Raw genomic sequence first — 25,526 nt, 5'->3', positions numbered from 1 at the left:
GCCTTCTCCAGGGGCACCTGCTCAGCAGAGCTGGGCTGTGGGCCCCAGGGCGGGTGGGGGAGGGAGGTGTGCCTGTGTCCGCAGGAGCCTTGGCAGGTGGCCCTGTTCGCTGGCCACGTGCTGCCCTCTCACCTCCTCTCCCAGTCCTTGCCTCTGCCCGCGTTTCCCACTCACCCACGGCCGCCCTCCCCCTCCATCCCCAGATGTTCTGTAACACCGGGGTCCTGACCGATTCCCGCCCCCCTCTTATCCTCTACTCCCTACTCCGCAGGCGCCCGAGAGCTGCCTTCTTCTGAGAGGTCCTGAGTCAGCTCACTTTTTCCTCAGACAAGGAGACGGAGGCCTCGGACCTCAGGGCAGAGCCTGCCTGCTCTTTTCGGGCTGAGTTCGCACCCAGAGCTGCGTCTATCTGTAGCTCAGGTTCCCCGGGGCCTGAGGGCAGGACTGCGTCTTCACGCGCCGGGCAGCATGCAGTGTCAGCGCCCTGAGAGCAGCGCAGCTCTCAGGCGAAGATGAGGGAGCTGCCTAGCTCGGGAGGCTGTGGTCCAGCCCGAGGTCTTGACCTCTCCCGCTCACATGCTCACGCCCCTGACGTTACCACAGAGGCCAAGCAGAGACCCCAGGGAGGTTCTCTGAAGAATCGGGTGAGCAGTGGTGTGAACGTGCAAAAGGTGTGTGTGTGTGTGTGTATGTGCACGCACGGAGGAACCCTTTCTGGTTTCACTGTGATGGTAGAAATGACAATCTGTAGTTCTCTCTCACTTTAGTGAGTGATCCTCAAAGGAGAGATGCAGGCCCCACTAGGAAGGCACATCGGAATCTCAGGTGATAGAGTGAACGTGGGAACTTATTATGTTTATCAAAAGGAGCATGATTTTTTAAAAGGACTGATCCTGCCCTTTCAAAAGCCATAACTGTCTCCTGTTCTTTTTTCTACTTGAAGAAACCCCACTTACCCTTCAGAGCCCAGCTCAACTGGGAAGCCTTCCTCAGCCCCGTAGGCTAAATTTATCCCTCTTTCTCAATCCTCCCAAAGCATTGGGTTCATCCCCCAGGACAGCGTGTACCATGGGGTAGTGCCGAGGGCTACGTGTGAGACTCAGCCCATGGGCTGCGTGCTCCTGGAACACAGGAAATGTGCCCCACACAATTTCCTATACCTGCTTCAATACCCACGGATAGGCAAGAGCAGGCCCGGTTGATTGGTGTGGGTGTGGGAAGCACAGGGAAGGACAGGGCTGAAAGGTGAGGACTGCTCTCCGAGACATGGGGTATCCATCCTAGCGGGCCCCATCTGGGGTGAAGGGCTACAGAGAGCTCTTCTAATGAGATGGGCTAGAGGTAAACTGGTTAAAAAAGCTGATGAGGGGGCTTCCCTGGTGGCACAGTAGTTGAGAGTCCGCCTGCCGATGCAGGGGACACGGGTTCGTGCCCCGGTCCCGGAAGATCCCACATGCTGTGAAGCGGCTGGGCCCGTGAGCCATGGCCGCTGAGCCTGCGCGTCCGGAGCCTGTGCTCCGCAATGGGAGAGGCCACAGCAGTGAGAGGCCCACGTAACGCAAAAAAAAAAAAAAAGCTGATGAGAATTCCTGGGGCAGAGGAAGTCCTCAGGAAGGTGAAGGACTGGTTCAAGGGGATTTCTGGATGTGGAAACCCAGGACCACACCACCATCCTGAGTGGCTGCCTGGCCGAGATTGAAGCAAAGTCCTACAGACAGAATAGTTCCAGGAGCAGACCTGGACTTCTCCAGGAGTCGGGGCCGGAGGAGAGAGGCAGGAAACAGAGGCAGTGATGATGACCTGGTCATTGGGGTTAACTGTGTCATGCTGCATTGAGCAACTGGGTAGTGTACCTAGAAATTACTAACCTCTCTCTGGTTTGTGCCTCAAGATGCCTTGCATTCTGCTGATTAATTATGGGTTGCACTGCAGAGAAAAGGAATATGTGTAGGTTCAAGGGCCTGATCTAGGGAGGACCCGTGTCTGGATCCTTGGGTGGTAGCAGCACAGAGTTTTCAGGGATGGAATGTCGGAAAATCATCCATATGCGTGCTCTCTTCAGGACCGTGGAAATGTGTGCTCTGGTCCAGGGCAAATGACAGCGACAGTGTTACAGTTTCACCAGGAAACCCACCCCCGGCCTGTCCCCAGATAGGAAGGAGGTCAAGGTGCCAAGATCAGGGGCCTCTTAACTATGACGTGGGCCTATCTCCCAACTTCTAAATTCGAAGCAAGTCTTATGAGCGGTGCAAGGAAACTGCATGGTACTCTCCTTCCTCATACCTTTAAGATTTGTCCCAAATGGAACACCCTTCCATACAGCAGCCTCTTCTTGACCTAATCCTAGAGATAAGAATCCCTAGTTATGCCAATAAAGGATTAAAAATCCCCAGACGCTTGCCTTCCAAATGAATGTCGCAAGTCTCTGGCACTTGCAGTGCTCCAGTTGCCTGCGTTTCATGAGGAGTTTGCTCACCCCTGCTCTTGTCCTGCGTCCCCTAACCTAGGAAAGTTGTTGTTGTGAAGCCTGGCACATGCCTAGATGGCGTCAGAAGAAAGATGCTAGGGACCAGTGTGTGCCCCGCACAGGCTCCTCCCTTGAAGTCAAAGCCCCGGCTGAGCTGAGAAACCATGTCTAACACCTGCTCCCCAAAACCCACTGCCCAGCATCCCTCTACCTCCAGACCTGTCTTCATGACAGCTGCTGAGGCTCGTGTCCCGGCCAAAGCACAGTTCACCTCCCCTTCCTTCCTGGGTGTGTAATGAAGGGGTGTCTGTGAAGCCCTCAAGCTCTTCGGGATGAAAGGACCAGTCTGGCCCCTGTGATTTTTCTCCCGGGTCCCTGAGTCTCCAAGGAGGTGACTGCAGGCGGAGGCTTGCAGGGTGTCCCTGCCCGCCCATGGTGTCGGCGTGTTCTCTGTCCCCTGCTTGCACCCTGGGATGTTCTGATTTCCTCACCCCAGCTCTCTGTTGAGCCACAGAAGTTGGGCAACTGCCCTGGGTCCTCGAAACTGGCTTCTGCTTCACAAGTTGATCTGAAGCCACTGCTGTCCAGAGGCCTCAGTCCCTACCAAGACTGGCTGTCCCTGACGGTGGCTTCTCCTCTGGGTGCCGCGGGTCAAAGACCCCCACGTGGAGGCAGCGCCGTGCTCTGGGCAAGAGGGCAGGCTCCGGGTCACCCTTTCTGAGTGTAAACCTGGCTCTGCCGTGGGCTAGCGACCTTGACCTTTACCCCCTGTAAAACGAGGTCCCAAAGAATTCCTCTCTTACAGAGATGTTGGGAGGTTTAAGTGAGATAATTTTAAAGTGTTTAGCCTTGAGTAAGTACGAGCGCAGTGGTTTTCTTTTCTAAGAAATGTTGTCAATTGTAGCTCTGCAGTCACCCTATGAATTCTGGTCAGCAAGTCTTCCTGGGATGACCCAGATGAGTGGCTTTTCCTGCCTGACCCAGGGCCTTTCCTGCCACAGAGCAGTTGACTTCCTTCCTGTCCTGGGGGACAGTACATAAAGTTGTAGAAGAGCTGCCCCGAGGTCACCTGACTTGCCTCTCCAGACGGTACATGATGTGGGTATAGAGGTCTTACGTCACCTTCTTAAGGGTCACCTCGTTTTCCTTTGCCCAATTTAGGTGATTGTATAGTTTAACTTGGTCACCATTTTCAAAGTCTTTCTGGAGAGAAGAATTAGACTCTGCCACATTTTAGCAGGAGGCTCGGTCCCAGCGGGGCCCAGCCCATGCGAGTCCGAGAACTGGGGCGCGTGGAGGGGTCGCAGCTGGAGCTCCCTCCCTCCCTCCCTGCCTTCCTGGGGTGAGGGCAGCTTCGTGAAGGACCCAGAGCCCGAGTCCGGTTCTCTTTTCCTGTCCAGCGCTGGGCAGAGCTGCAGGGTGCGGAGAGGAGCCACATGTAGCAGCTCTTTTCTCTTTTCTGTGCCCTTCACCGGCCCAGATCCCCACTGCCCTTCCCACTCCCTCTCTACCCCGACAAGAACTGTCAGGAGAGAGAACAAAGCAGGCTGGAAATGGCCCCATATCCGCTTCCTCACAGCCTCCTCGGCTTTCTCTGGCTCCCGCTTGTGGGAAGGGATTGAATAAGAGCTGCCCTGTCCCTTTGCAAGAGGCCTCCAAGCCCTTGGCTCAAAACCTCCAGAGCCACACTTACGTGTTGTTTGCATATAATTTATATATTAGTGAGATTGTCCCTTCAGATGCTCCACTGACCTCTCCTGTGGTAAAGTAAGAATCCTTAAAAGGGTGTGTATTTGCTCCTGGCTTCCAGGAACCTATGGTTTCTACTGGGACATTCATTCTGAGCGCTGTCATTCTGGTTGGGTAACTTAGGTAAACCCGACCATTCATCCGGTCTATAAAATGGGAATAATAATCCCTGTCTTCTACATGGGGTTGTCATGAGGATTTTTAAATTGAGTTAGTAGCTGTAAAATCATTTCATAAACTGTAAAGAAGAGGCCAAATTTTCAGATGTTATTGTTATTAAAATTATTCAGTGAATAATAGTACTGCAGTAAAGGGTAACTTTTAGACTACCAAAAGGTAACTTTTCCAAAGGTAACTAGGGGAGAATCTGACTTACTGATTCAGCATCAAACTGAGTAAAGGCCCCTGTGTCCCCACCGCCACCGCGCCCCCCAGCTTTCTAGGGTGCTGGATGGCGGCAACCCTATTCTGTCGACAGGCCTATCCCAGCGCATGGGAGCTCCTAGCTGGACGATGCCGAGGCTCTGCCCTGACTGTAGTGAGGTTAAAAGTCCTGGGGCAGTCGGTGTCGGAATGGGGGTAGCAGTGGGGGAGGTGTTGAGAAGGCCGTGTTATTTTAGGGCCCTAGAACATTACTGCAGGGAGGAATCTAGTGCTCAATGGTGCCCAGCCCCTCCACTTTACAGATCAAGAAACTGAGGTTCAGAGAGGTGTGTGGCTGGCTTAAGACTCCCGCAGGCCTCGGTTAGCGGTCTGGGCTGACCCAGCGAAGGTCCAGGGGACAGCACCACGGCCAGGGGCCCACTCAGTCACGGTGCCAGAGAGCTGGGCTTGGGGGAGACAGGGGTGTCGGAGCAGAAGCTGAACTGCCTCTTACCCCGAGACGTCTTGTCTCAGTCTGCAGAGAAAAAGAGGCTCTCAGCCTCCCAGGGTAGCAAAAGGCAAACACACTTGGTTCACAAGAGCCCTGGAGAAGTGACAGGAGTGGAGCTGACCACACCTTCCTCGTCTCTGCCTCTGACCCGCTGCCCCGGACTCCTGAGCCGCGGAGACACAGGTCTCACGTCTTTCAGGCAGAGCCATGGGGGCCCCACAGACGAAAGGTACTCGGAAAGGTCAGGCTTCTTTCTGAAAAGGGGCCCAAAACAAACCCCAGCAGGCTCATGAGCCTCATGGGGAGGGGGTAGGGAGTGGGGGGCCCGTAGCGTCTGGAGGGAGCAGTAGCCCAAATGATATGTCCTTCTGGAGGGAGGACATTTGTTCTCAGGACCATTGGATTTAATTCAGCAAGTTCTTATTTACGGGCCACGGTGTGTCCAGCCCCGAGCCAGGAGCTTGGGCCTGGGGAGACAGAATAAGTCTAAGACTTGGTGCCTGCTTTCAAGGAGCTTGCTGGGGTGTAAGACTCTCACGCATGAGTCAGAAGAGACAAAAGGCAGACGGTGTGTTTAAGGCCAAAGAGAAGATGCTTCGGAAGGAATGAAAACTCAGTGTGGAAGCACGTGGTTCTGAAGGGCTTCCTGGGGAAGGGAAGCCTTTACCTGGGCCCATTCCCTTTACTTAGTAAGCGAGTTGGGGAGGGGGCATCTTAGGAGAGCGGCCTGAGCAGAGGTGGGAGTGAGCAGAGGAGCTGACCCTCTCCAGCCTCCTTTGTATGTGACTTTGAAAGGCTCAGCGCCTCTGCCCTCAAGGGTGGAGTATCGTCCCTGGAAGGTGTGGCGGAGATAGCAGTCCCTGGCTCCTGGAAGAGAGGGGCTTCTGCATTACTGCTAAGCTGCGACTGGGTGTAGAATGATTCCCTGAGCGCCAGGGTAGCAAAATAAGTTAGTCCTAAAGTGGGACCGAGAATCCCGAGCCCAGCCAGCCTCACGTGCCGTAACTTTGCAAAGCGGTCACCAGCTCGGGGTCTGGATTTAGGCTTGGCTTTGAATCCTCTCCCTGAAGCCTTCAGTGACTGTGTGACCTTGTCATTACCTCTTTAAACTTCCGTCTCCTCCTCAGTAAAATGAAGATGATAAAGATAATACTTAACTCTGTTGTGAGGACTGAAGGAGGTGGGCTTTCCCAGCCCATTCACCCTCAGCCCATGGCGGCCGTCGTCAGGGCTTTGTGGTCTGGTTTGCTGCCAAGGCCTGGCATTACATGGTTGACTCTCTTCTCTGATCGTTTCCCAGACCCCGCAAGCCCTGAGGAGTCCTTCCTTCCCTCGGGTGCCCTTCAGAGGCGTCTTAGTGCGGGAAGCAGATGTGGGAGGGGGAGCAGTCCCAGGGCTAATGGGAGACTGGGTGCCCTAAGAGCATCCCACAAAGAGCCCAGGAGATAGTTAGGGGACCTGGGTTCTGTAATGAAGCGCTTCGTTTTCTAGACCACAGTTTCCTCAAGTGTGAAGTGAAGAGCTGAAATTAGACCAGTGGTTCCCACTTTGTGAGATAGGGGAGGCTCCTCAGTTACAGTAGGGGGTCCTTGATACTACATGTACAGTAAGCATTGCCTCTAGACCAAGGAAATCACCTTGCAAGTAGGTGCTGTGCTGTTTTCCAAGCACGCAGAGATGCTGCTGTAATTTTAAAAGCACATATTAAAAGGATTATTGAATGCCCTGTAGCTTTCTATCAGCATGTAGCTTTTCATTCACGGACACTAAAAGTACAGTGACAATTACTTGGAGGAATCCAGAGGAGTTTTTGAAGCGTTTAAGGGGTACAAGCTTGAGGAGTTTGGCTCCTACGGGATCAGATGAAGGGCGTGCTCAGCCTTTCCTGGACTGGCTCCTAGTCCGGCCTGACAAACGAGCCCCCTCCCCTCCTGGCCTCGGTCCCCTTGCACAAGGAGCAGAGAGTGGAGTAGGCGGTCCTGTGGCGGTGAAGGCAAGATGGAGGGATGGGGACAGGTGAGAAGGGTGGTGTTACTGGAGGGGAGGAGGACAGCTTTTATAAGAAAACTCCGGAAAGCCTCAGGATGCTGCCCGTTTGAAGGTCTTTTTTAAAAGGTGACCTGTCACTTCCCTGCATTTGTCATTGTTTCCCACGGCACACATGTTTGCAGCACATGGGAAATGGGAGGAGTTGGAATGTCCTACAAATTCCCCTGACACCCAGTTCCCACCTTTATCCTCTAGAAAAGTGCTTTGTGTTGTTTTGTTTAACTTTTCAGGAGGTCACAGACCTATTAAGAATCTGATAAAGGTTACAGACCCTTGTTCCAGAAAAAATGCAGCCACACCTACCCATACATGGATAATTTTCACACATAGCTTCAGCGGGTTCACCACCCCATGAATTCCCCGTGGACCCCAGGTGAGGAGATCCTGCTCTCACGTGGGTTGCTTTCAATAAGTTTACATTTACCTTCTCCTCGTTTTCCACAGATCTAAGCCCCGAAGTCCCACAAGACTTTTAATGGGACCTCGAAGCGTCCCATTTCCCAACCTGCTATTACAGGCTCCTTAAGTTTGGAAAGACATGTGAGACTCAGGCTGTGTGCTCTAAGGTGGAGTATCGCATGTGCAGACCTCACCTGCACACAGAGGCTGGGCTCTCTGGGCAGCAGGTGCAAGGTGAATGGAGCCAAGAAAGGGGCCTGGGAACAGAAACCACCCAAAAGGCAGGACCCCTCCCCCGACAGTGCTGTTTTTATACATTTCTACCCTCGAGACTGTGGGCCTGCAGCCCTGTCATCCCAGAAATGGAAAGCTGGTCTCATCTCTGGGAAGGATCCCCAGCTCCCAGGCCCCTCCCCCACCCCAGGTGCAGCTCCCCTTTCACCTTCAGATCCTGCGTAAAGACGCCTGTTCTGGGGCTCATCCTCCTGCCGAGACAGCCCTCTCAGCATGCTCAGTGCTGGGAGACTCAGAATGAATGAGCTCAAGTCAGGGAGCGGCTTTTCCTATCCACACAAGACATCGCTCTGAATCTAAAGGCCCAGTGGTCATTTATCAACCCAGGCCCAAGCTCGACTGGCCCAAGAACATCCATCCTTAGACTTAGTTCACATCCGTCATGTGCCCCGGGATGAGTGAGGGGGCAGGAGGTCTGGAAGGGCTCAGAGGAAAACCAACCGGTCCACCAGGGAGAGTCTAGGCTGCCGGGCTTGGCGAGGGTGCCACAGTTCACACCGGACAAGGGAGGTACATTCCCCAAATACCAGGATGTTAGGCAATATTGCAAAGAATGAAATTCATTTCTATTACAGCCTTTCCTCTCCCCCACCCTAAGCTCTAGTCCCATCCTTTTCCTGAACAATGTGCTGTGCAAATGATGCATTGTTCTCCACAGTCTCACCCTGCTGGGTTCAATTCTGTCCCAGTTTTCTAGGACCCTAAACATATACTTGTCTAGATATCTTTGCAAGTCGTGTAATGGTAGGAGCCCCTCGAAGGCAGATTGGCAGGGGAGGGCCCTACACATTCAGATCCGCCCACTGAATTATTTTATTCTTTGATTTTAAAAATTAACTTATCCAATAAATATTTATGGAGCGCTAATCAGGTTAGGATGCTAGGATATGGAAGAACGTAAAGATATACTAGGATGTGGGAAAAAAGAAGACCAAATGAGATATGGATTCTGCTTTCAAAGAACTAGCTGTCCACTGGAGAAAATAAGATGCATAAATAAATACATGTTTTTAAAATATATAAATAAATATACTCTAGCTTAGTAATTGTCTGTCACATAGCAAGTGACATTTCAGCGGGACCTTGAAGGGTGGGTAAGAGTTGGAGAGACCAAGCTGAGGAGGAGATTCTAGGTGGAAGGAGTGGCCTGAAGGTGATCAGAAGCAGTGGTGGTGACGGCACACGGAAGAGCAAACAGTTCTATTTGGCAAGGACACGGGGGAGGGAGCAGAAAGGAGGCTGGAGAGCCTGGATGGACCTGGCCCTGGGGACCTTGAATGTTAGGTTTAAGAGTAGTTTGGGATTTTTAGGGGGATCACTGAAGGTTTCTGAGCAAAGGAGTTCATGGTGATCATAGCTGTATCTTAGAAAGGTTAATTTGGTAGTTCTGTGGAGGCTAGCTTGGAGAAAAAGTTAAAAAAAAAAAGAGAGAGAAGAAGAATTAAGAGTCATCTAGAAGAGACTTCTACAGCATCCTCTTCCACCAAGATGCTCTGGTCAACTAAGCCAAAAGTGACCTTGACCTCTGTTCTCATTGGTGCTCAGTCTGAACCTCTCAAGACAACAGCAGACTCCAAGGTCCAGCAAACCTGGGCTTGAATCGTTAACTCTGCTACAAATTAACTTCTCAGAGCTTTAACCACCATGTGTGGAGTGGGGATAATTATATCCAGATTTGTTATAAAGATTAAATGAGATAAACTCTATTAAAACATTTATTAGCACAGATGCAAAGGGTAAGCAGTTAATTAATGGTTGCTAGGATAATCATTGTCACACAGCTCACGTTGTAGATATGTTTGTCTAGAGCTAGAATTGTCTCCCGTATGAGGCTGTAAGCTGTTGGAGTGCAGGAAGCCAGGTTTTGTGTGTGTGTCTTTGGTGCTTACATAGCTTCTTATACTAAGCAGGCCATCAATGAATATGAAAGAAACAGATAACATGATAGGTGAGTAACTAGCACGTGAGCAAGGTTTTCATTAAGCTTCAGGGAATCCGTCCCATGAATGAGGACAGATATTTTCTTGCCTGAAGTGCTCTCTGTTCTCAGACGTACAACCCCTGTAACTTGGCAGATATGGTAAGAAATCCCGAAGATGCTGGTACATCTGCGGGGGGATGAGTCTGTCCTCAAGACGGAACATTCCCGGTTCCAGGCGCTGTTTGCGTCTCCCTGGTCCTGGTAAGCATTACCTGAAGTCACTATGACTTCTGGGCCTGTTCCCCGTGGGTCTACGTCACATAAGGCCTCCTAAGGCCTAGCTGGATGCCTGCCTGGTCTGGGCTGGGGGCAGGCACGGGGTTAGCAAGGAGGCAGTGTGAGCTAGAAGTCAGTACAGAGCAGTGTCTGGGCCCTGGCGTCCTGGACTCTTTTCTCTGTTGCCCCAGACCTAAGGACTCGTGGGCGACCCCTTCTCCTCTGTGCTGCTCAGCCTGTTGGCCACGGCCTCCCTGGTCACTAAGCGCTCACGACCTGCACACAGCCCCACCTGCAGAGGCGGCGACGCACCAAGGGCTGCAGGGCTGTGAGGAGGGATGAGACGAGGTGCCTGCCTCTGGGGGTTTCACTCTCGTTGGACAGAGAAGGCGAAACCCAGGGCAAATACGGCACAGAGGCTAAGCGCATAGCAGCCAAGTCAAGCAGCCTGGTTCACACACCGGCTCTCTCGCGAGCTGATGCTGGGCAATCTCTAACCTACCTTTCCTGCATCTTAGTTTCCTTATCTGTAAAGTAGTAATGATAGCGCTTACCTTACAGGAGGACTATTGCAGGTCAAATAGTCCACGTAAAGTTCTTAGAACAGGACCAACACACAGCGAGTACCCTTCAGTTGTTTATTATTACTATTACTGAGTTAAATAATACCATCAGACCTGAAAAGCAACATATGGCAGGAAGGAGTTTTCCAGGCTATCCCTTTAGAATCTAAGCTTCTTTTTTTGTTTTTGGCAGTACGCGGGCCTCTCACTGTTGTGGCCTCTCCCGTTGCGGAGCACAGGCTCCAGACACACAGGCTCAGCGGCCATGGCTCACGGGCCCAGCCGCTCCGTGGCATGTGGGATCTTCCCGGACCGGGGCACGAACCCGTGTCCCCTGCATCGGCAGGCGGACTCTCAACCACTGTGCCACCAGGGAAGCCCGAATCTAAGCTTCTTGATAGAAGATGACCTTTCCTTCTAGAGGTGTCCCTCAACATCTCCCCCCCAGTGCCTTGCAGTCAAACGAGTGCTCGAATATTGGGGGACGTATCATTAAGTAAATTCCTAATTTCCAAATGAATGGAACAGGTAACTAGGAAACTTAGGAGAGTGAGACTGGTGGTGTGAGCTGGGCAGGCAGGGAGGGCTTCATGGAGGAGGTGAGACTGACATGGACGTGACAGATTTAGGTAGGATTTGGATGGACAAAGTAAAGCAAGGACTCTGATTGTAAAAGCCCAGAGTGGACTGGGGCTTCAGGAGAGGCAGGGGCAGACCTAGGGGACACGGCTGTGGCCCTCCACACGCACCAAGGATGGCACCAGTGAGCCCGAAGCCTGGGCTCTGAGTGCGGGGCCAGGCCCATCAGCTAGCTGCTCGAGAGACCCTGTCCAGAATCTGTGTCACTCGGCAAGGCCAAGTTCTTTTTTTTTTTTTTACTCATTTAATATTGGTCTTCATTTTTTTATTTTTGAATTTTATTTATTTTTTTATACAGCAGGTTCTTATTAGTCATCTATTTTATACAAAGTAGGGTATATATTGTCAATCCCAATCTCCCAGTACATCTCACCACCACCCCTGGGTGTCCACACATTTGTTCTCTACGTCTGTGTCCCTCTTTCTGACCGTAAGGCCAAGTTCTGTCAGTCCTCCAGCTCCTCTTTCACACCCTGCACCAGACAGGGGGCCGCCCAGTGCAAGGAGGGCCGGCCGTGTCAGAGGCCCGCAGATCCCTCCACAGCTCCCTCCGACCCCGGGCTGAGCTGGTGTCCCACTCAGGGTGGGGAAGTGACCCCCGGGCCGGAGCCTGTGACAGGCCTCTGTGTCACGGCCCTTTCCACAAGGGAGAGTGGGGAGCGGGTTTCTCCCTTGTTGTGTATTTTCTGGGAGTCTCTCTGGGAGTCTCGGGCCCTCCCAGAGGGTGGGAGCCAGGCCCTTCCTTCCCTGCGTGTCTCCTCCTGGCGTCACCCACAGACAGTGGACACGCTTGCTGTCCACCAGGCAGAAGGACTGGCACAGCAGTTAATAGCATTTCCTCAGTTTACAGACAAAGAAAGAGAACGTGTCATTATGGTGTTGCTTATGTGCTATAGGTCAGTGCCCGTCCTACACAGCCGTCCGGTAAGGTGGGTGCCACTGGTGAGGAACTTGCCCAAGTTCACACAGCCAGTAAGCAGGTCTCACAACGAGCAACGTGGGGTTTGAACCCAGGCCGTCCAGCTCCACTGGCCGCTGTGCCAGCTGGATGGAGGAAGCACAGGTCTGCAAAGCAGGCGGTAGCTCGCCTTCCTGGTCCGTCCATGCAGCGAACCGAGGCTCGCTGACCATCTAAGTGATGGACAGGCCCTCTCGGGCCCCTGAGAGAAATTGGACCAAACTCCTCCCAGGCTCCTTCCTCGGGAGACTGAGTGCTCTGGGGCCGCCTGCCTGTGAGGCTTTAAAGAAAATGGTAAACGCCTGAAAATAGAGCTTTGAGGGAAAGTGGCTCTCCAGTCACAATTATAGCCCTCTGGCCTGGACTAGCAGGAAAGCCGGTTCTAAATAGAGCAGGACGCCGACCCTTCCCTTCGTGGGCGTCCTCACTCAGGGGCTGTGCGTCTGGGCCAAGGGCCCCCTTCCGAGAGACCCCAGCTCAGCCTCTTCCCCTCCCGGGCGGGAAGCAGCCAAGCCACCCACCCACGTGAGGGTGGGTGATGGACGGGGCTCGGCTTTACGCCCGATGTTCTGGACCTGCATCTGAAAACATTTAGACATGCCTCAGCAGTCGAGCGAGGAAGGGGTTAAGCCTGGGATCTCGACGAGGAGAGGCAAGTGCAAAGGGCGTGTGGGGAGGACTGGGCCATAGCTCCCATCTCAGGACCCCCACCGGGCCTTGAAGCTCAGTTTCTCTTTCTAACCCAGTGCCAGGCCCTTGAGCACGGCTGTACTCAACCTAGCAATTTGGCGACGGCCGTGGGTATGTATATAACAGAACAGGATGTTCTCGGGACAAAAGTTCTAAAAGAAACCCCAGACGGAAGGCTGGACCCCCGCCCCCGCTGGGCAGTCTCTGATGACTGGGAATGCTCTGGACATGCGTGGGCATCTGCAAATTTACTTACCTGAGAGCTGCCTCTGCCTGCTGACCCCTGGGAGCAGAAGCAGGGAGGGTGAAGACGCCTCGTATTGTGTGTGCTGTTTTCTAGTCATTCTGGTTCACAGCCCCTTTTCATGCTCCTTACCCCATCTTCAGTTAGAGGGAAGAAGAGGTGAAAAATAGAACGCCAAAGCACAAAGATTCCTAAGACATCTTGTCTGAAACTCCTGGAAGGCTGGAATTAGGTATGAATAGGGTAGAACTCCAGATTTCTGCAACACCCCTTAGGGGGCTGAGCTTACTGTATGCCCTTTAAAATTAGAGATTTTTCACCACTTCAGAATTATACCAGAAAGGCACGCAGATTTGAAGGTAACTACATTGTGAGGAGCCCCAGAGTATCTGGTAAGGATGCTCAGGTTTGGGGAAGTTCAGCTGAAATAGTAATTTGTGGGTGAAATATTAGCCAGGAATTGGCTGCAGAATCACCCACAGATTGAAGGGACGTTGGGGGTGAAGGGGAAGGATGAAGTTTGTACCAGCCTCAGGATATGGAAAAGGATTCAGTAAAGCTAGGAGTCCAGTGTGCTCAGGCTTTAAAGTCCTAACCAGCCCCAGGGTGTCTGAGGCATGATTGGTAAATAGAATCAGAGATTCCATTCAGCAAAAGCAGACAGCAAAACAAACCCCTTCTCTTTGTTTGTCCTGGTTGAAAACCAAACATGGTAGCCATCTGAGGAGATGCCAGAGCCGGCAGTATTCAGTCAGGGAGGGGAGGGTAAAAATGCAGCTATAGCCTCTGACCACAGGGGATGCCAGCCTGATGGTTCCCACGGCGTCGTCCAGCGCTGCGCTCCAGAACGTTCACCCGTGTCCTTGCATCTCTCTGATTCTAGCCCACAGGACACTTCCTGCTTAGCTTCTGTTTTCCTGTGACCCCCAGAATGTCACCTGGCAAGGCTCAACATTCCTGTCTGGGACTGAGCGGCTTGAATCCCTCGTGTGTGTCACAGGCAGTTTTCAGCTGTGGTGGGAAAGCACTGAGTGAAGAGGAGGTACCAGGTCCTGATGAGGCTCAGCATCTCGGGCAGGGAGCTGGGAGGAGGGGGGAGAAATGGCGAGAAGGCTCTAAAGGTCAGCTGCAGTGTCCCCCAGTTTTCCTGCACCTTCTCAACACAGACAGATTCCAGCTGACCCACTAATAGCTTTAGAAAACTTGACCTTTCGTAAAAATGAAGAAACTAAAATTGCAGCCCTGCCTGTAGCTTGGAAGCATGGCACCATGATGAGGCAGTCTGGGGAGGGTGCGAAAGCAAAACAGAACCGGCAGTGGAAATTTTATGCCACAAAAGGTTAGTGGGCTGGGTTGAATGTGGGTAAGATCTCATAGGATCTTAGATCCAGTGCATTTTCTAACAGCAGATTTCAGTAAGAAGGGTTGTCAGTACACCTCAGTCTGGAGTTGGACTTGGGGCAGAGAGCTACTACTTTTCTTTCCAAGGAAGCCCTAATGAGAAATGAATCAATTCCTCTTCTCCAATAATCTATCCCACATCCCCTCCTGGACCAACCTACCTAAAACAGGACCCCACTCCTCCATTCAGAAAACTAATCACATCATTTAAGAACTTTTAAGGGTGACCTACTGTGTAGTCAATCAGGTACACATTCCTTTGCCCGGTTATTTAAAATCCTACATAATTTAGCCGCACCCCACCCATCCACTGGTGCTCTCCCACACACATCTGCTAATCTAGTCGGGCTGCCCTTCTGACTGTCCCCAGAGAGCTTACTCATTCCTGCCTTTGTGTTTCCATACCCAGTATTCTTCACTTTCAACCCTGAATCTTAATATACTCTTCCTCTTTAACAGTCCCCTGAAGACCCCACCTTTGGAAGTTTTGCCAACTATTTCAGTTTTCACCTCTCCCATCTCCAAGTACTCATCAAGTCACACATATGTATATACATACTTTGCCTCTCCAACTACACTGTAAGCCACCATGAATATGAATTTGATGTTACAGTGCCCCACATAAAGTGTACTCAATAAATAACTGTTGTTTAATTGCAAACCTCCTTCTTCTGTGAGTTAAAAGCTAAACACACATAGGACATCAGTCTCATTCGCATTGTGTAGGATTTCAAAACAACATGGCTTGAAGCATATTTGAGTCCTCTAAGTTTGGTAACAGGGGAAAAAATGTAGAGAATGTTTGTGCCTTAGTAAGTGGATGGATTCAGATAGAATAAATAGCTTGCTCAACGCCAACAATTTGAATGCTTATCTGAAAACGGGGCACCTCTAGAAGGTTGCACTTATCCTGGCTTTCAAATCCAGATCCAGGGCCTCATAACATTAAATTCCTTTGTGGTTAAGACTTTTTCCTCCTCATTCTCCTTCTCTTTGAGGGAGTGGATACAAGTATTAGGAGGAGGTTGGAAGAAGCCATATATGTCTTAAAATGGAACAGGGCAGGCATACAGACCAATGGAGTAGAGAACCCAGAAATAATTGATTTCTGACAAAGATGCCAAGACCATTCAATGGGGGAAAGGTCAGTCTTTTCAGCAAACTGGAAAAACTGGATATTCCCACATGCAAAAGAATGAAATTGGACCCTTACCTTACACCATATACAAAAATTAGCTCAGAATGGATCAAAGACCTAAACTTAAGAGCTAAAACTATAGAACTCTTAGAAGAAAACATAGAGGAAAATCTTTGTGACGCTGGATGAGGCAATGATTTCTAAGATAAGACACCAAAAGCACAAACAAAAGAAAAATAGATAATTTCGACTTCATCAAAATTAAAACCTTTTGTGCATTAAAGGACACTATGAAGAGAGTGAAAAGATGACCCACAGAAAGGGAGTAGAATATTCGCAAATTATATATCTGATAAGGGATTAACACCCAGAATATGAAAAGAACTTCTATAACTTAAAGAAAAACAAACAACCCGATTAAAAAATGGATAAATGACTTGAATAGACATTTCTCCAAAGAAGATATACAAATGGCCAATAAGCACATAAAAAGACGATCAACATTATTAGTCATTAAGGAGATGCGAATCAAAACCTTAATGAGATACTACCTCTTACCTTTAGGATGACTATGATGAAAAATAAATAAATACAAAAAAAAAAAAAGGGTTGGCAAGGATGTGGAGAAATTGGACGCCTCATGAGAATCAGAAGCTGGTGAGAATGTAAAATGATGCAGCCACTGTGGAAAACAGTCAGGCAGTTCCTCAAAAAGATAAAGAGGCTTCTCTGGTGGCACAGTGGTTGAGAATCTGCCTGCCAATGCAGGGGACACGGGTTCGAGCCCTGGTCTAGGAAGATCCCACATGCCGCGGAGCAACTAGGCCTGTGTGCTACAACTACTGAGCCTGCGCATCTGGAGCTTGTGCTCCGCAACAAGAGAGGCCACGACAGTGAGAGGCCTGCGCACCGCAATGAAGAGCGGCCCCCACTCGCCTCAACTAGAGGAAGCCCGTGCACAGAAACGAAGACCCAACACAGCCAAAAAAAAAAAAAAAAAAAAGATAAACAGAGTCACCATATGATCCAGCAATACCACTCCCAGGTATTTACCCCAAAGGCGTGAAAGCAGGGACTCAAACAGATACTTGTGCCCCACTGTTCATATCAACAGTATACACAGTAGCCAAAAGTTGGAGACAACCCAAGTTGTCTGTCCACAGATGAGTGGATAAACAAAATGTGGTACATACAATGGAATATTATTCAGCCTTAAAAAGGAAGGAAATTCTCACCCATGCTACAACAGGGATGAACCTTGAAAACATTATGCTGTTAAATGTCAATCACAAAAGGACAAATATCATATGATTCTGCTTATATGAGGCGCCTAGAATAGGCACATTCATAGACACGGAAGGTGTTAGAATAATGGCTGCCAGGAGCTGGGGATTCAGGATACGCGGAGTTAGTGTTTAATGGGTGTGGAATTTCTGGGATGATGAAAACATGGAAATGGATAGTGGTGATGGTTGCACCATATTATGAATGTACGTATTGCCACTGAATTGACACTTAACATGGTTACAATGGTAAATTTCGTGGTACAGATGTTTCACCACCATAATTTTAAGAAAAAGAAACAGAACCTACTTTCAGTCATGAGAAAACAGACAAATCCAAATTGTGGGTCATTCTCCAAAATGACTGACCTGCACTCCTCAAAAATGTCAAGATGATGCAAGGGAAAAAAACGGGAGTAGGGTCCTGTTACAGATTAAAAGAGACTTGAGAAACAAGGCGCCCAAATGCAATGACTAATCCTTGATTCTATTTCAATTTTTTTTTAAAAAGGCGAAAAGCTATAGAGGGCATTGTGCGGACAATTGGGAAAAGTGACTGTGAACTGTGTATCAGCGTTCAGTTTCTTCAGAGTAACGTGATATTGGGGCTATGCAGGAGAATACTTTTTTTTAGAAGATCTGTACTGAAGTATTTAGGGATGGTATCTGCAACTTACTTCCAAATGAGGGGGAAATGTGTAACTATAGAAAGAGATAAAGTAAATGTGAGAGCATTGATGAATGTAGGTGAAGGGTTTAAGAATATTCATTGCACAAGCCTTTCCACTTTTTCAAAATTAGAGGAAAAAGTGGGGTAGTCATTCAAATGACCGGGGAAACACTGACTTTCTGTGACCCTGTGACCAGACTTGAATCTGTTTGCTATACTGGGTCATCCTGTCCTACTGAACTCACTCCCCAGAGATGCTGACGTGGACGCTTTGGGAGGTGAGAATAGATGCTTCTGTCAAAAGCATCTTGGTAGGGGCCCTCCACTCCCTTCCAGGTTGCTTCTCTGCTCTCCCACGCCACCAGCTGTGACCACTTGGGGACCTACTATGTTGCGTTCCTCTGTGTATCAAGGTATTAAGCCCCTAAGGCAGGACCCTGTCTCTCTTTTCCTATAACCCCCCCCAAATCCCTAACCCCATGCTTTGTATGAAGCTAAATCCATAGGAAGTACCTAGTAAATATTTTTCTGTTCATTGACTGTTGACTTTGTCCATATAGAGGCATGTGTGGAAGCATAAGTGGTCAAGGATGAGGCCGAAAGGTTTACCCCCACTGAGGTATGAAAATGTCGCTGGGTAGGGCCTCAGGGAAGGAATGTCAAGTGTGGGCTTTGACACCACCTAATTCTCTGAGGCAGCCAAGTGTTACTGATTTAGGTAGTGACTCGTGCTCAGGGCTGGGGTAAAAGAAAGACAGCCTCGGCAAATGCTTCTGAGTACCTACGCACATAATGTCCCCAGCCGGGCCTATGTGGCAACTGCTCTCACGACCCAGTGAATTCTTCCCAGGGAAGCAGAGCCAAACGGAGGACTGAGGACCTCAAAGAAGGGAGCTCTCATTCTGGCTCCTGGAACAGAGCTGCTGTGCCTGGAGGGGTCTGCACCACCTGGGATTCAGGGAGAGCAGCACGAGCCCTCGTCAGAAGGTGGAGGGCAGGACGAGCCCCTGCAGCGTGTTAGCAGGAAGGGGCTGCCCGCCCGTAGCCAGCTGCAGGAGACACCAGGCCTGCAGCATTTCACTTCCAGCTGGGACACCAGTGCTGCTGTGTCGCACTGTTGTTAAGTGAGTGCAGGCTGGCGCTTCCTGTCTTGAGTAATTTTTCAATGAGGCTGGAAGAATTAATGGGTAAATTTCCTCTCTATCCCAGCCAGGGCTTCCAGGAGGCAGGCCCTCAGCTCCACTGTTAGAATCTGTTGTTATTCCTATTAAATCACTAGCATGGACACAAATTCAATTTGATACTTTATTACATACTCTCTTGTACTTGTCTCTGATTAATCTAAGTCCTGAATCCCCCCACAAAATTACAAGCCTCTTGGGGAACATGCTGTATGCTGCTTTGCCACCTATGCTCCCTTCCACATCCTGTATGGACACAGGAAACATTAGGTACACAAGAAATATGTGGGAATGGGTGAAGCGTCTTTTTATATCCATATTATGTAATACTGCACAGCAGTTAAAAAGAACGAGGTGGAGCTACAAGTTCTGACATGGAAAGATTTCCAATTCATATTACTGTGTCAAAAAAGCATAATCAGGCATAGTATGAAACCCTTTACACAGAAAGGACTAGTAGAAGAAACAAGGCCTTGGTCCAAATATGTTTATTTCCTTTCTTATATATCCCCCCAGTCACAGACATTGTTATAACTAGTGTAGAACTCAGTAACTTCCTGTATTTTCCTTTTCAGAAGTAATTGTTGATAATGTTAACTAAATAATACGTGGAAGGCAGTTAGCACAGACTTGCCATGATAATAGTCACACTCATAGAGCACTTATATGGGGCAGGCATTGCTCTTGGTGCTTTACATCAATGAATTCATTTCACCCTCATAATAGTCCTGTAAGCAACTGAGGCACAGAGAGGTTAGGTAATTTGCCTTTGGTTAGACAGCACAGCAAGAAAATTGAAGACCCAGGATTCAAGCCCAAGCAGTCTAGCTCCAGAGCCTGTTTTCTTAACCACTGTGCTGAAGGTGTTGAAAACTGTGCCCTTTCCCACCCCTTCTCTTCCTTCCCTCAGTGATGGCACTCAGAACGTGGTGTGACAATTAACTGAAAAGAAAAAAGAATCCTGGGTCCCACCCTAACCGATGGCTTTATCTGTGGATTTGAAGGTTTGAGGCATACCTATAAGGAGCTACTGATGCCTTCTGGAAACTATGTGTGGGTTGCTGCTGAGAGATCATGACCATTTGCCATGATTGTGTGTAGTCATGGGATATACATAGATTCTCCGGCAAGCGCCTCCTGAGGACGATTTTAGTCCCAACTGTGGATCCTATTAAGTAGAACCTCGACTTAGCAGACGGGGCTGATGGTTAGGGGTGTAATGGCCCCCGCCTGACGGAAGGAAGGGTAGGCCTGATAACTGTTTGAGGATGGTTGGTAGGCGAAGGCTCTTCGCGCCTCCAAGCCCCGAGGCATGACAACCAATGCTACCTCAAAGTGAATCGGAAGGCTCTGCCCCAGGCCCAGGCCCCCAGTAGCCTGTTGGGGACTGCACTGTGTTTCGTGCTGTTTCAGGTTAAACCAGCACGCCTCAAGTTTGCCAGACCTAGCACCCCAACAACACGTGCCCCCAGCTCACACATGGAATGTTTGCTGTGTGGCAGCGTGTGCACTTGGAACCGGCACGGATGACCTCATAAAGCAGGGAAGCTGAGCAGTTCCTCAGATGATTAACACGTTGTTGAGATGGAGGAGGTGAGCGTCATTTAATGAAATATCTGGACGCTGCAGAATCAGGAGTTTCCACATTGGGGGCAGCTTAGGAACCATCTTATCCGAAGTCCGTATTTTACAAATGTGGAAACTGAAGCTTTAAAAAAGGTTAACTGTAAGGGCTTTCCACCTGATAACGTGTAGTTTTTTAAAATACAGTATACCTGGAGCCATGGCACTGTGGGCTGCTCAGACCTTCCCCTCCCTGGCTCCAGGGCCTTCAACTACAGTCATCAGTTCATCTCAGGTGCCTGGTAACTTGTTCCTCCTCCCCTTTTAACCGTTATTTAAAATTTTTCATTGTTCTGTTCATATTGTGTTCACTCACATGTAGAAGGGGAATCATTCCCACCCCACCCCTCTGTGGCTCTATTACCGCAGACATCTCCCACCTTCAGTACCAGGTGAATGGAGGGCTGTAGGTTGGAGATGGGGTAAGAAGTGACCTTCATAAATTGTCTGCATCCCCTTTGTCGAGGGATCTTAAGGCATGGGTCCTCCAGGTGGTTTTCAGGCTTTTCTCTTATGTAGTTATGTTTACAAGGTGGAATTACTTGGCGATTGGCCTGTACTATTTTTATAATAAATAATAAAAGCCAGCCATGGCCTTACTGATGTCTCATCAAAACAAAAACCCTGTCTTCCACGTGTACAATGTGTCTGATTTTCAAAGCTGTCACTTACACTTTCTCACACAGTCCTCCCCTCTCACCGAGAAGAGGTTTTCCTGGGGGTGTGAGATGTGTCTACTCCGTGGGGACAAGCGGGAGAAGACCTGGGAGACTTGTCCTTCTCAAGCACTCTGCCCACTGGAGGGGGACTGCCCAGAAGCGCCCCATGCCTTACTTTCCCCTTCTCTGGGTTCATGATGTTTATGCTTGATCTGCAGATGAGTTCCCATTGGAGAGGCTTTGGACAAATGCGGTGCCTTGTTCGTTCTCTGCAGGGTCAAGAGGCGGGAAGGGGCATGAGGATGGGAGGCGGAATGTGCCCCAAGCCTGGGTGCTTCTCACAGGAAGCCAGGAAAGAATTCCAGATCACAAGCTTTGATTAGATCCCTGTGCTAAAGAAACAGGCTCTAGGGGAAATCTTTTCTAACAATTCACTAGAGCTGGGTTATTTCCTAGCCTGGCCCCCCAAATGTGACTCCGGAGCAGAATGGGGCTGACCACAACCATTCTTCAGCATGGTCCTGGCATGGCCTCACCCGGAGGGAGGGCAGGCAGGGGTAACGTGCACAGACAGCGAGGAGGTGAATCCCAGCGGAACCACTCCTTAACTGTGACATTCAGCAAATTAAGTTCTCTGAACTGCATGTTTTCTCTTTTGTAAATGGGGGTTAGTGATTGCCGCACTGTTGCCCTGAAAAATCAGGCAAAGAAATACGCAGAGGGCCTGCATGACGTAAAGTAAGTGCTCGGAAAGTGGTGTCTGGGGTCACTAACGGCCTAAGGGAAGCGCAGGGAAACTCAGCAGGAAGCCAAAGACTCGAGGCCGAGAAGGAACCGAAATAGCCCCGTAGGCCCCGCCCACGGTCAGCGCGTCCGCTCCGCGAGGCCCGGCGGGAAGAGGCCCCTCTGCCCTCGGGCCGGAGCCACGGGGTGGGGAGGGGGTGTTTTGCTTCAGAAAAGGGCGAGGGCTGGCCTCGACCTTCTGCTGGGGAAGGAAGCAATACAGCCACGTAACAAAAGCTCAAGGCCAAACCCACCACCCGCCCAGCGCCAGACCTCGGCTTCCTCTCCGCGGGCTCAACCCAGTCAGCTGACCTCGCTTTCGCTGGGCCGGGCCCGCGGAGTGGGCCAACGGGTCTCCTCGCAGCCAATCGGCGGTGGCCGGGCTTCCTCTCAGCCAATCGGCGACGGCCAGGGCTCCTCGCAGCCAATTGGCGGCTGCCCGGCCTCCTTGCGGCCAATCAAAGGCGGCCCGGCTCCTCGCAGCCAATCGGCGGCGGCCGGCGCGCGGCCTCCTGGCCCTGCGCCGGCCGGTCTCTCGTGGCGCGTAGGGCGGGTAAGGTCGGGGATGCAGTATACGTCCTGTAGATTACGTGGTAACCTCCGTGTAAGGAGTGTTCTCGTTTGTAAAGAGTGTTCTCGTTTCCACGGGGCCCTTGCCAGCGGCTGCACTGGGCCGAGTCTGTTCTGGGGCCCTCAGAGCATCCGTTAGGGGCTGCCCCGGCCTGGGAAACAGCGCCTTCTCTTTGCTCCAGAAGCTGCCACTCGCGACCCCGGCTGACCCCAGCTGACCGCCCCGTATCTTGCTCGCTGACTGGCTGTTTCGGCCGCTCAGCCCCGCAGCCCGGGCTGGGGGGTGGTCTTTGCAAGTACATTTCGGAAGAAATGCTTGCAGCGTCAGAGGTCCAGCCCACGCGGGCCCAGATGCTGCTGCACAGCCCAGAACCCGTGAACCCTTGCCTCTGCCCTGCTGTGTTCCTGGGACTGGACCTCCTGCCTTTCACTTAATTCTTACAGGAACCCTGTATGGGCATATCATTTTCGTCCTGCAAATGAGGAAACCAAGGTGCCCAGCGTTAACAGTTCTACAACTACTGACGGTCAGTTGGCAACGTAGCCAAAATTTCTTTTAAGTGACTGGGCTTCGTACCAGGACACCACGTAGAGTCCAGACTCAAATCCCCGTGGCTCCCTTGTCTGCCTGGGGGAGCAAACAGCAAGGCCAATCGATCTAGACCTACTTAGTAGATCTTTGCTCCCTAGAGCAAGGTTTAAGCCCTTTCCAGCCCCTCTCACACTGTGGGAGCAGTCAGTCCACCGTTTAAATAGGAACCACACTTTGGGGGTGAATCCTGAGTTATCGGCTCTTAGATTTAAATAGCACTTTCCTTGACCCAGCAAGCCGGGGTCAGCTGCCTCTGAAGCACCTGTGCATCCTTTTCTTGATAGCCGGTGTCACACCACCTACTGCAATTACCTCTTTCCTTCTGTCTCCTGCAGATGGAGGGAGGCTACCTGAGTGCAGGAAATGAACACGTCTTGACTAACCTCAGCATTTAGCTGGGATGCGCCCAGGATGCCAGTGTTCCCCAGGAACTCCGTGTGAAAACCACTGAACTAGAGTTTGGAAGTTAAAAGTAAGTCAAGAGGGGAAACTGGAGACAGCTATGAAAGCTTGACCTTTAATAGTCATGACAATAGTAATCAACGCGTCTGTCATTTATTGAGTGTTTATTAAGTAACAGGCATTTTCATAAGTGCTTTAGGGCAGTGCTTCTCACACTTAAACGTGCCTTTGAATCACGGGGGGATCTTGTTCCGATTCTGTCCATCTGGGGGGCGGGGCTGAGATTCTGCATTTCTAACAAGCTTCCAGGTGATGGTTCATGAATCATACTTCATGTATTAACTTATCCTCTTAAAACGTATCCTATGACGTAGGTATCGCTATTATTCCTGTTTTATTAAAACGTATTTTACACACAAGGAAACTGAGAGGTTAAGTATCTATGACCTTAGGTCAAAATAAATAAACTGCAGGGCAATGAGGGAGGGGAGAATGGTGTGAGTACTTACAGCTGTAGAAGGAGGAACAAAATTCTAGGCAGAGTAAACACTATTTACAAAAGGGATGCAGGGGAGGTGGCCCCGGGCTACCCAGAGGTCTGTTTCACCCATTAGGGCACCATGTGCATAGTGCTTATAAGCTTTACAAAGGCACCAAATATTTGAGGCCTGAAAAAGAATGCATTGGCACCTACATATGAAAACTGAATATTTAAATTAATCATTTCAACGTTCAAATTATTAAAAGTCCTTTCAAATTTTTATACATGAAAAAATTCATGTTTAGTGAATGATATGGGTGTATTTTAGTACATTTTATAAAAAATGGGGTAGGGCCTGCCTACTAGGCCTAGGGTCTACTAAGGATAGGAGAGGCCCTGGCCACATTGGGTCTGGATGTAATCCTGAGGGCAACTGGGAACCACTCCTGGGAGCAGGAAAATGTTCTCTGTGGCTACAGTGAGGAGAATGGCTTGGAGGGGGGCCAGGCTGGAGGCCCAGCAGCTCGAGACCAGATAGCCGTTTACAGCCTCCAGACTGCAGGACAGCTTCTGCTGAGTGCCAAGAGGACAAAACGATAGCATTATACAGCCCAGTTATTTTTTGATTCCTCCAGCCCCAATCTGACTCAGCATTCTAAATTTACTTAAGATTTGGGGACACAGGTTTTGCCAAATCCTTTCTCATTAAGGCCAGTGATGCTACAGTCCAGGGGAGGCGTTTAAGAGCACATGCCTTGAGTGGACAGCCATGAATGTGAAGCTCAGCTCTGCTCCTAGCTGTGTGACTTTGCATAAATGATTTAACTCCTCTGAGCCTTGGATTCCTTTTCGGGCATATTACATTCCTCGCAGAATTAAGTGAGATAAACTACGTTTACAGCGTCTCCTGCAGAGTAGGTAGTGCTTAGAAGTAGTGGCTTTTATCCTACGGGTGCCATTGTTCTGAGACCTAGTCGAGTTTTCTTTAGGAGGGAACAGAGGGTGTGGTAAGTAATCTTTTCATCAGTCTTCTGAGGTAGAAATTCTTATCCCCATTTTGCAGATGAGGAAACTGGGGCTCAGAGGTGAGATACCTCAGCTCAGTGGACTAGGGGCAGACAGTGGGGAAGCTGGCATCTTGTCTGGTTTTCCCTGTGTTTGTGCGCTCTCTCCAGCAGTCGGTATCTGCTGCTCCGCCACTCCTGCGCCCCATACCTCTTCCCCTTAGTCATGGCGTGACTCGGGCCTGATGGCCAGCGGCCGCTGCTGAGCACTCTCCTCCAGTGGCACCCACCTCTATCCCCCTTCTTCCCAGCCTTGCCCGACCTCCCTACCACCTTGCCCCCCCCCCACCCCGCGATTTTACAGCTTCTGGATTTCCCTTATTAAAGAGCTCGTCTCTGAAACTCAGAACTGCCCTGGCCTGGGATGCCTTCCAGGGTCCCTCCCTTTAAAGGGTGTAGATAAGTAGGTCACATCAGGGTGGTGGGGGAGGACGCTGACTTCTTATGGGAGGAGGAAAAAATACTGCAGGTCCCATGGAGAATGGAAAACAAAATAACAGCGCTCCCCTCTGTCCCTGTCTCTCTGTCCCTCAGCCTCTCTGCGCCGCCCCCCCCC

At 50.4% G+C, this 25,526-nt stretch overlaps 1 long non-coding RNA gene across 1 annotated transcript in view; it reads left to right on the top strand.

Moving 5' to 3' along the window:
- Window positions 1-23,495, top strand: part of LOC114885620 — a 56,353-nt gene extending 32,858 nt beyond the window's left edge. The window contains exon 4 of the long non-coding RNA XR_003791144.1: window positions 23,359-23,495. This is a non-coding gene — a long non-coding RNA (uncharacterized LOC114885620). The remainder of the gene's footprint in view (window positions 1-23,358) is intronic.
- The last annotated feature ends 2,031 nt before the right edge of the window (window positions 23,496-25,526 follow it).

The sequence above is a fragment of the Monodon monoceros genome, unplaced genomic scaffold (genome assembly GCF_005190385.1).
Source record: "Monodon monoceros isolate NGI ecotype Baffin Bay Population unplaced genomic scaffold, NGI_Narwhal_1 Super_Scaffold_6, whole genome shotgun sequence".
Taxonomy (NCBI): Eukaryota; Metazoa; Chordata; class Mammalia; order Artiodactyla; family Monodontidae; genus Monodon; species Monodon monoceros.
Note: the sequence above shows the minus strand (reverse complement) of the source record. Positions and strands in the feature narration are given on the sequence as shown.